This window comes from Gadus chalcogrammus, chromosome 4, assembly GCF_026213295.1.
Source record: "Gadus chalcogrammus isolate NIFS_2021 chromosome 4, NIFS_Gcha_1.0, whole genome shotgun sequence".
NCBI lineage: Eukaryota > Metazoa > Chordata > Actinopteri > Gadiformes > Gadidae > Gadus > Gadus chalcogrammus.
The window spans coordinates 15,449,387-15,458,448 of NC_079415.1; the positions used below are offsets into that span (position 1 = coordinate 15,449,387).

The 9,062-nt window shown below is 45.2% G+C and overlaps 1 pseudogene; it reads right to left on the reverse strand.

Moving 5' to 3' along the window:
• Window positions 1-591: 591 nt before the first annotated feature.
• Window positions 592-3,597, reverse strand: LOC130380609 (aquaporin-3-like; annotated as a pseudogene).
• Window positions 3,598-9,062: the final 5,465 nt, after the last annotated feature.

The window sequence follows — 9,062 nt, forward strand, 5'->3', positions numbered from 1 at the left end:
GGAAAGAACAGCTGATACAGCGGCAATAAGTTGTACTTTTAAATCAATGCAGCTGCAAACACCGTACAGGAAACACATATTTTCTTAACACAGACATCGTGTACAAGCCCATAACTTTTAGGATTGATGAGTATTTGATTGTGAGAAAACATTGGTTTACTGCAAGTGAGTGTTAAAAGAATGAATGAATGTGGTCTCATTGGTTTATTGCCCGTTACGCCCAAACCATACCTACGGATAATTAGTCTACTTCAGGGCAACCCTTTTTAGATTTTTGGCGGGCGCAAGAGTCATTTATCCCCCGGAATAATAGCAACATCGCCATATAACCGCCCACAAAGCTACTTGTGTTTGGCGCTTCTCACTTGCATTTCAGACAGTTAAAATAGGGCCCCAAAAGTTAAAGCTGCATTAATCAATTTCCAAGCGCCAAAGGGCAAAGAGAGTAGGCCTACATTACAAAAACAATCTTGTGAAACAACTTGACAGCTAAATCACCCCTCAGTGCCGCCCCGGCGCCCCCTATCTATGTTTCCCAAAACAAAAATCGCATTCAGCGCACTTCAGAGGACTAACTCAATAAAAAACAGATTAGATGAAGGCGGTGCTCATTGCCTGTCGATCAGCGTACGTGAGAACAACTGTTGTTCCGTATTTCACCCAAAGTGTTGACTTTAATAGCCGGATAGCGATTCCACTGGGAGGATTCACAAAACACTGAGCATTTAATAGGGGCTGGAGTTGGGGAGAGGGCCTGGGGACTGATGGAGTGGTTTAGAGCTCCATCTTTGCCCTGCAGCTATCGAGCAGCGGGGTCACATTGTGCTATTCTTAAATGTTTATGTTGTCTGAGATGCGATCCGGAGCAATCGGTGTGCCAAAGATTTAATTGTACCCTTGTTGTGCAGTAAGGGATGTGACGAAACGATTTCTGACACTTTGTTACCTGGTCGAAGAATCCGTTGAGCAGACTGAGATGTGGGGAGGGATACGTAGCGAAGATCGTTGCGTTTGTCCCATCCACAGACAGCGTCTCCTGGCCATAGTCCCACAGCGCATCTGGTGGGGCACGCATATTACTGCGTTCAGTGTTGATGAGACCTGCTGCTTCATTAAATGTAAGCACCTGCCTCCAAGACTCTCGTCTCTGCCTGACAGCAGGACCTGTGTGTAAATATTGAATAAGTATTGATCTTGTGTGTTTGTTGGTGCCACGCTGGTGCCGGTATTATCAGATTACATTAAGAGGAACAAATGGGTTTGATATGGGGGCGATAACACAGAGCAGCGCTAGGCACCGGCCTCTGCTGAGCTCCCCTTCTTGTGATGATCCTCAAAGTTCAGAAGTTTTTTAACAACGCTTAACAGTGGAAATATGTTCAACCTTGAGTGCCAGGCGAAGAACAGCACCGCTTCACAACGAAAGGTAGGAAAGAGCTTGATCACATTTCAAACGATGTTGAGAAGCTGATTCGGGTGGTGTAGGGATAATCAAAAGCAAATAAAACATAATGGCACGGTGTATTTTTGCTGTTGAATAGTTTATATGGCAGAATTGTTTGAGGAAATCCCTCTGTCAAGGCTTTTTTGAATTGGCCCCTCAGTGAAATAGGGGTGGGGCCTCTGGCTGCAGGAAGCATGCTAGTTCCCCGTGGACATCAGGGATGGAACCCAGCGTAGCCATTTTACATTTCAAGGACGCCAACCAGAATACATGCCAAATATGATCTTGGCGCCCAGGAAGGCCCCGAACATCTGGAAGAGGATGTAGACCGGGGACTTCCTCCATGGCTCCCTCCCCAGGAGGCAGAGGGCAAAGGTCACGGCCGGGTTCAGGTGACCACCTACGGATGGCGAGAAGGACAGAAACATGAGACTTTCTAAACAGGACGCCTAAAGGCGGTGTTTTCTTAGCTATGATCAGTGATTCAAAGTGCAACTAGGGAGATGGAGGCCTTCTTATCTTCTTAGAGAACACTCTTGCCCCTGATTCTCACAGATTGAACGCAGCGCCGAGCCCGTTTCCATGTAATTATGGGCTGCTTGTAAGACCCCGTAGAAACGGGGGGGAGGTCTCTGTGACACACACTAAATTGGAAGGATGAAAAGGCGAAGAGAAAAAAAAAAAAGTAACTTACAATAGTCAATGTTTTTCTGTGTGTGTGTGTGTGTGTGTTTGTGTGTGTCTGTGTGTGTGTGTGTGTGTGCGTGTGTGTGTGTGTATGTGTGTACTGAAGAAATTAGGTGGATCTGTTTCGACGGGGAGCGCTCGCACTTAATGAAATTACTTGAGTGTTTGTTTTTTATGTCTTCACTTCCGACGCCGTCATACGCCCCATTGTTTTATGATCGAGGATCTTCTTTGTATTCTTCTGACTTCTGGCAGAGTGTTTGTAGTGCTGATGACGGGCAGATGTCGTTCTGACTGGTAAACAGCGTGGTGATCTACTCCTGCAGGGTAAACACTAAATGCTGCACTCACCAACGCCATAATAATGCGGAGCTGATATATGAATCCTACAAAATCGTACAGACACAAGCAACCAAACAATTGAATTCATTGCAATTGAATCCAATTCGCTCAAACTTAGAATTTAAGGGCACCATCCATTCCCCCCATATAAGGTCCCCTATACGTTCCTATACACTACTGTAACAGCCTCTTACCTGACACCTGTCACTGATGAGGATCCCCAGCGTGGCGGCGAACCCAAAGGCCAGGTAGACGTGAGGAAGGCGCCGTGGGAACCTCCGCTGCAAAGCATCTGGGCCACAAAGCCGAAGCCAAGCGTCCGCAGGAGGAGGGAGGGATGCTGAAACCATTCTCACCTGGACCACCACCCTGGTGGGGGGTCCCACTGCACCCGGTCTCCTTCTCAGCCAGGGCGTGTCTCTTTTGTTTTGACCTCGAGGGTCAGATATTTTTGTGGGTGTTTTGGGTGTGATTGTTATTTCATTTTTTTGGAGAACGGGGGACTTTTAGCCTGAGAAACATGACTTTAAACATGGAAAGATGAACTTGGGTCTTCCTGATGTCAAGGAGGAGTTTCCCTCTCTGTTTTTCTGTGTTTTGCACAGCAGCCGCCTGCTGCTGACATCACAGAGACCCACCCAGTTGGGGTCCTCTTTGGATTTGTTGTCTGGGGGAACTCAGGATGCCTGCTTACAGACTATTACCTCTTCCCTTGGTTTGGATTCTGATGTTAATAATGTTGAGTAATTGAACTATGTATCATTGCCTAATTTAGAAATCACTGGTTCGTAAGGTACCGTCAAGCAACGCGTTGTGGTGCCTTGTCAATGTTTGTATTCATTAATCAGTAACCGTTCATATTTTAATTTATTAAGTACAAAGCAGATACCACCTATTTGATTGTACTCCTTGTTTCCTGCCAGCCTCATTTGTAAGTTGCTTTGGATAAGTGTCTGCTCAATCTATATTGATCTATTCTGAAAACCACACAGCCCCGCCCGGCCCCGTATACTCACCACCAGAACCAGGGTCCCCAGGCAATCTGCCAGGCCCTGTTGGAGAAGCAGGTGCCTGATGTGTAAGATCTGTGCCAGCATCTCAAGGACTGCCTTCTGTTTTTCCATCATGAAGAAATGGTGAGTATTAATTGTGGCTATCAGCTGTGATCGACTCAAAGGGTAAGATTCTGTGTCTTTCTTGCTCAAGAAATGTCGGATCTGTCTAAGTTTGACTCTGTCTCCACCCATTCATACCCTGTCTACAGGACCTCGGATCATAAGGTCTGCACCCCATTATTTTTCAACTTAATCTCTTCCTCGTTTCTATGCTATTACTGGCAAATCGGCCAGAAATAAATCTATTATTTACATACTCATTGGCTTATGAGCAGTTATTAGCCAATGTATTGTTTTCAAAGAGCCCCACTTTACGTAAAACAATAGGCCATATATACGCCACATGCCTGGAATTGATTAGCATAATACCGAAATAATAATACCAGGAGGATGTGAAATATTTAGATTTGGGAAGTATTTATGTAGCGATTATGAAACTCCAATATTAAACCAAAATGACACCAGCACTCGATTTCGATGCAGCACTGGTCAACACCTTGTTTGGTAGCAAAACATGATTTAAAGTGCCTGGAACGGAACACTTTTGGAAATATATTGGCCAATTTTTATGTCTAACCATCACCATCAGCACCGTGTGTGAGATTCTGTGAAATGCGACTATGAACTGTTGCCTGCTGTCAGAACGCAGAAACAATCTGTTTCCTCACTCCTTAATTTCCGTGCCAGATATGATCGTGACAATAATTGCTTTCTTCAACTTTTCCCAGCCATCAGAACCATTCCCTTCCATTACGGGTACCAGTTGTTTTTTCCCTTTCCGTGCGTTCTTCTAAAGGTTTTTACTCTTTATATTCCACTGAAGGATTGGCCCATGATTCCCCACCGCCGGAGCACCATGTGTCCGATGAGTGCAGAGCTAAATAAAATACGTCTTGTGAAAGATAGGCGAGAGGAGCCATCTATTTAAACCCACTGTTTTTTTCTTTTGTTTTTATGACGAAAAATCAACCGCAATGTTTTCTTGTGCACTTCAAAAAGGCATAAAAACAAAGGCTGAGCTGAGATCAACAGCCTCAGCCCACACAGCCGCCACCGCCATGCGAAGCATCATTGATTACCGCGGCGGCAGCATGTAAATGAGCATCGACTTCCATGTTATTATCCAATCATCTCTCCTCCTCCTCACAAGCCGTCGGTGGGGAGCGATTCAGATGCAAAATGTATGTTTGTTTAGCATCCAACGTATAATCTATATACATGGTCATGTATAGACTATAATCATATACAGGGAGAGGGTGGGGAACTACTTCTGCTTGGCTGACCCGCTTTTGAATGTTGTAGTTTATGAGGGAGAAGAGGTCTTGCCCTTCACCAGCTGCAGTGTTTGACCTCGAGAATTAATGATTATTCCCATCCCTTGGATAGCAGAACTGTTCTAGTTGAATAGTATTCTGGAAACCAGTATAAACTTGGAGCTCATGTTTTGCTTGCTCTGGCAAATAGAGAGGTTAAAAAATTATTTGTGAATTGGTCTGGAGATATCGGGCGAGTTGTATAGCACGTATCCATGGATACGTTTGTTGACATAGAGGGGTGGGTGTCACATCTTTCCCGGTATGGTTTTTAGTGTGATGTTAAAGGATCCTTCTTCTACCACCAGGTGCCCTTTGGACGAGCCATTACACGCCCTTTCACAATCGATCCCTTTGTGCCCTCACTTTATAGAAAACATCTTGCGATGCAGCTGGACACATCTTCAGTGTTGTATCCTGGGTTCATCAGGTGTTTCGGGTCTTGCAACATACACCCTTGCCCATGCGACCCAGCCGGAATTGATCAAGTCCCGGCTTGTTTCCAGGTAGCACTACCTCACCCACGACTCTCCTCTCCTGATCCACAGCCACCTTGAGGAAACTTCAGCTGCCTCTGTGACCATTGTTGTGGCCCTTCGGTTGCTTGCTCATGTGATGCCCAGCATGTAGTAGACCCTACAGAGGGACTTGCCAGCAAACCCTCTATTCCCTACTTCAATGGGCTCACACCTCGCTCACCACCCATTGGAGCGGCACTGCTCCACAAGCTCGGCGTATGTCGCTCTCTTCCTCTCGTTGGCTTCCTCGATGCCCTCTTCCAGAGGGAAGGTGAATTCCAAGAGGATGACCTGCTTTGAGGCTTCGGAGAGCAGCACCATGTCCGGCCTCAGTGTCGTGACTGCAACTTTTCCTGGGAACTGGAGTTACTTCCCCAGGTCAACCTTCAGCTCCAGGTCTTGTGCTGTTGAGAGCAGGCCGGAGGAGGAAGTCCTGGAAGTTGCTGTTGGCTTCTGACCAGCTCTGATGAAAGCGATGGTTTTCTTTGCTGGGCGGATACTCTTGCAGTGGTCGAATCCGCTGCAGATGGTGTCGGCAATGCAATTGCATTGAGGACTTGGTCTTGATGACAACGGTAGCGTCCCTCCCCCAGAGCAGGAGCTGAGAATATGCTCCAGGGTCCCTCTCCTCTGGCACAGAGGGCATGCTGGTGACTCGACCATCCGCCAGATGTGCAAGTTGGATGGGCTCGGTAGAACGTCATACACAGCCTGGATCAAGAACTTGATGCGATTTACTCATATGTCTATATCTGTTCTCTGTTCCTTTTCAAGGAAATGCTCTGTGACCCTGTCATACCAGCTGTCTTTTCCAGTGACTTTACCATCGTCCTCTAAATGGCCAGCAGTGCTAGGCTGCTTAAACGGCCTTGGCCCATTGTGTTACGGGTGAAGGACTTGAGACACTTTAAACAGGAGAAGATCCTTTATACACCTGCAGATGTAGATCCAATTGTTGCCACTAATGAGAACAGTTTGTAAAGAGGCATTGCACTGTCCAATTCCATGTCTTTAAGGACCCCCAAGAAATCACACAGCTTTCCCCTGATACCCTGCAAGTCCTGATCTTAATACAGGACTTGAAGTTCAGACCTCAGGCTCCCTGAAACAAAGTGATTAGCACTACCTCACCCACGACCAAAAAAATATTAAACTCGAACAAGGAAATGTCGGAATTCTGTTAAACTGAAACAAGGAATTGTGTGTTTAAGGGTATGAAATGTGCAATTAAAATTGTCGAGCAATCTCACCAAGCAAATATCAAGAAATAGGTTGCAGTTTGTCTTTCAACTCGCTTGCAAATATCCACGATGTAACTGAGGACTAGTGATGGGTCTCTAGCGACCGAATCAGTTGGAATGAAGGACTCTTTAACAAGAACGAACCTATTCCACGTTTCAGTTCTCCCTCGTTCGTCTCTATCGTTCGTTTCCGCAGACTCGAATTCCACTCGCTGACTCCCTGTTCACTGGGTTAAGTTAGCAGAGTGGTGAAGTGGGACTGGCCTGGGCAAGAACATCCCGATTCCGTACGTGAAGCGCTTCTTAGCTGAACGGAACTTAGTTGTAATGTTGTTTGTTAATTGATGAGCCGTCCACTTTCGATGTACTAAAAAAAGCTGTTCTATACAGCCCCGTTGAATTCGATGGACGCTGAGCTTCAACAGGCAAATGCAGTATGACGCTACAGGAATGTATGAGAAGGAAATCGAGTCAGTCGACCTGGGACAAGCAGCTGATTCTGAAGGAACTCGTCTTCGAGATGGACGTGTTCTAACGCATTTTGTCAACAACAAGTGCGTTCATTCGAAGCGGATGGGTGGATTGTCTTTTCAAGCAATCAGCCCAACTGTGTGTGCGTGTGTGTGTGTGTGTGTTGGTGTTGTCCACCTGATAAAAGTCTGCTCCAGAACAAAGTGAAGCGTAAACATTGAACCACACATCCCCTTACAGTCGCAGACACAAACTCCTCATCCTACAGTCGGTTAAAACGGATCCACAACATGTCTGTCGACCTTTCCGCATTCTGTAGTGCTGCGGCGAAGTTCAAACCGATTATGTATCTTGTTACACGGCTCAAACGTTACAAAGAAACGGGGCCGGAGACAGCGCGACAATCAACGTTTCTTAGTTGAATTATGTGAAAGCATGATTCAAAATGTTTTTGACAGTCATGGCGCAAAACTCAAAGCAAATCTCCCGCCGCGTCTCTGTAAGGCCAGGCCCACTTTAATCCGGTTAGTGGGGACAAGCCCTGTACACGGGCACAGCCCCATCCCGGAACACGCGGGACCAGGCCTACGGGAGCAAAGGCAGACAAAGTGAGTAGCACACACAAAAACATCTGAAAGACCAAATTGGCCGTAAAAATCTAGCTACTATTTTCCCCAATATTCCAAGAAGAGGGTTTGGAAAACACTGCCATGTTTATAGCTAGGAGGTCAATCAGGGACATTTCCATTGCTTCCTATGGGTGTCAGGGTGCGTAGTTACATATCACAATGCTGTTGACATTTCCTGTAGGGCAGTGCAACAGAAAGATAGGGTCTGACCTTTTGCATACTGTCTCACTGCTACCTCCTCTTCTACTTTCTCTCTATCGGAGACGAAGACTCACCTACTCACATCACGGTAGTATAGCAGCAAGTGCTACCCAATACACATGCACACATACGGCCACACACATAAATGCATGCACGCACGCACGCTAGAGCCAAAATTATTATCACGATTATTTTGATCAATATTGATATCATGATTATTTACCGCCATTATTAATTTGACAAATATATTTATTGAATGGTCAGGTAAACATAACACTGCTTTAACATCTGTGATCCATTATACTACATTCCTGGTAATGTACAAATTTGTGCATACATAACACCAGCTTAAATCAACAGGGCACAGAATTTACAATCTTGAAATTGTAAAAGATTTGTTAAACTTTTAAATAAGGTGCTTATTTATGTGACCTCCTAGAATCAAAATAAAAATGATTTCATTTCATTCATTGTATCCATATGATGAGATGAGTTTGAATAAATCTGCTGATTTTGACCCAAATAAAATAGTGCCCAAAATAAAGGTTTACTAAAATAAATATGCCATCACAGAATGCAGCAGAATCAGAACAATTAAATGCAGGACAATGCATCACAATATTGACGGTGTTTATTGGAAACATATCTTTGGCCAAATGGAATGTGATTGCATTGGTGATTTTGGCGTGTCTTTGTGACCTGGATGGATATGGTGTCACACTGTACAGGTTCGCTTTTATGGACGTCTGAGTTGAAGTGTGACTTCTAACTCGTGATAAAAGCCGATGCAACTCTTCTACCCTCCATGCTTTCATCAGACCCTGTTTTGTGGTGTGTTTTCAGGTGGCTGAATAAATTAGTTGTGTTGCCTTGTGTCGCTGACACAACTCTACGGCACTATTTGCAATTGTTTGTTGTTGGTTAATATCGCTTGCACTAAATCCGAAATATTTCCAGATAACGTTGATGATTTGCGACGAGGGACGAGCTCTTCGACTTCTACTGTGTCAGACATTTTATGTTGTTTCTTTTATTTCTCAGTAATGACTGAGTGAGCCTTGTCCAGACTGCCTCCAGTAGACTCAATGTCAGGCTTCGCGC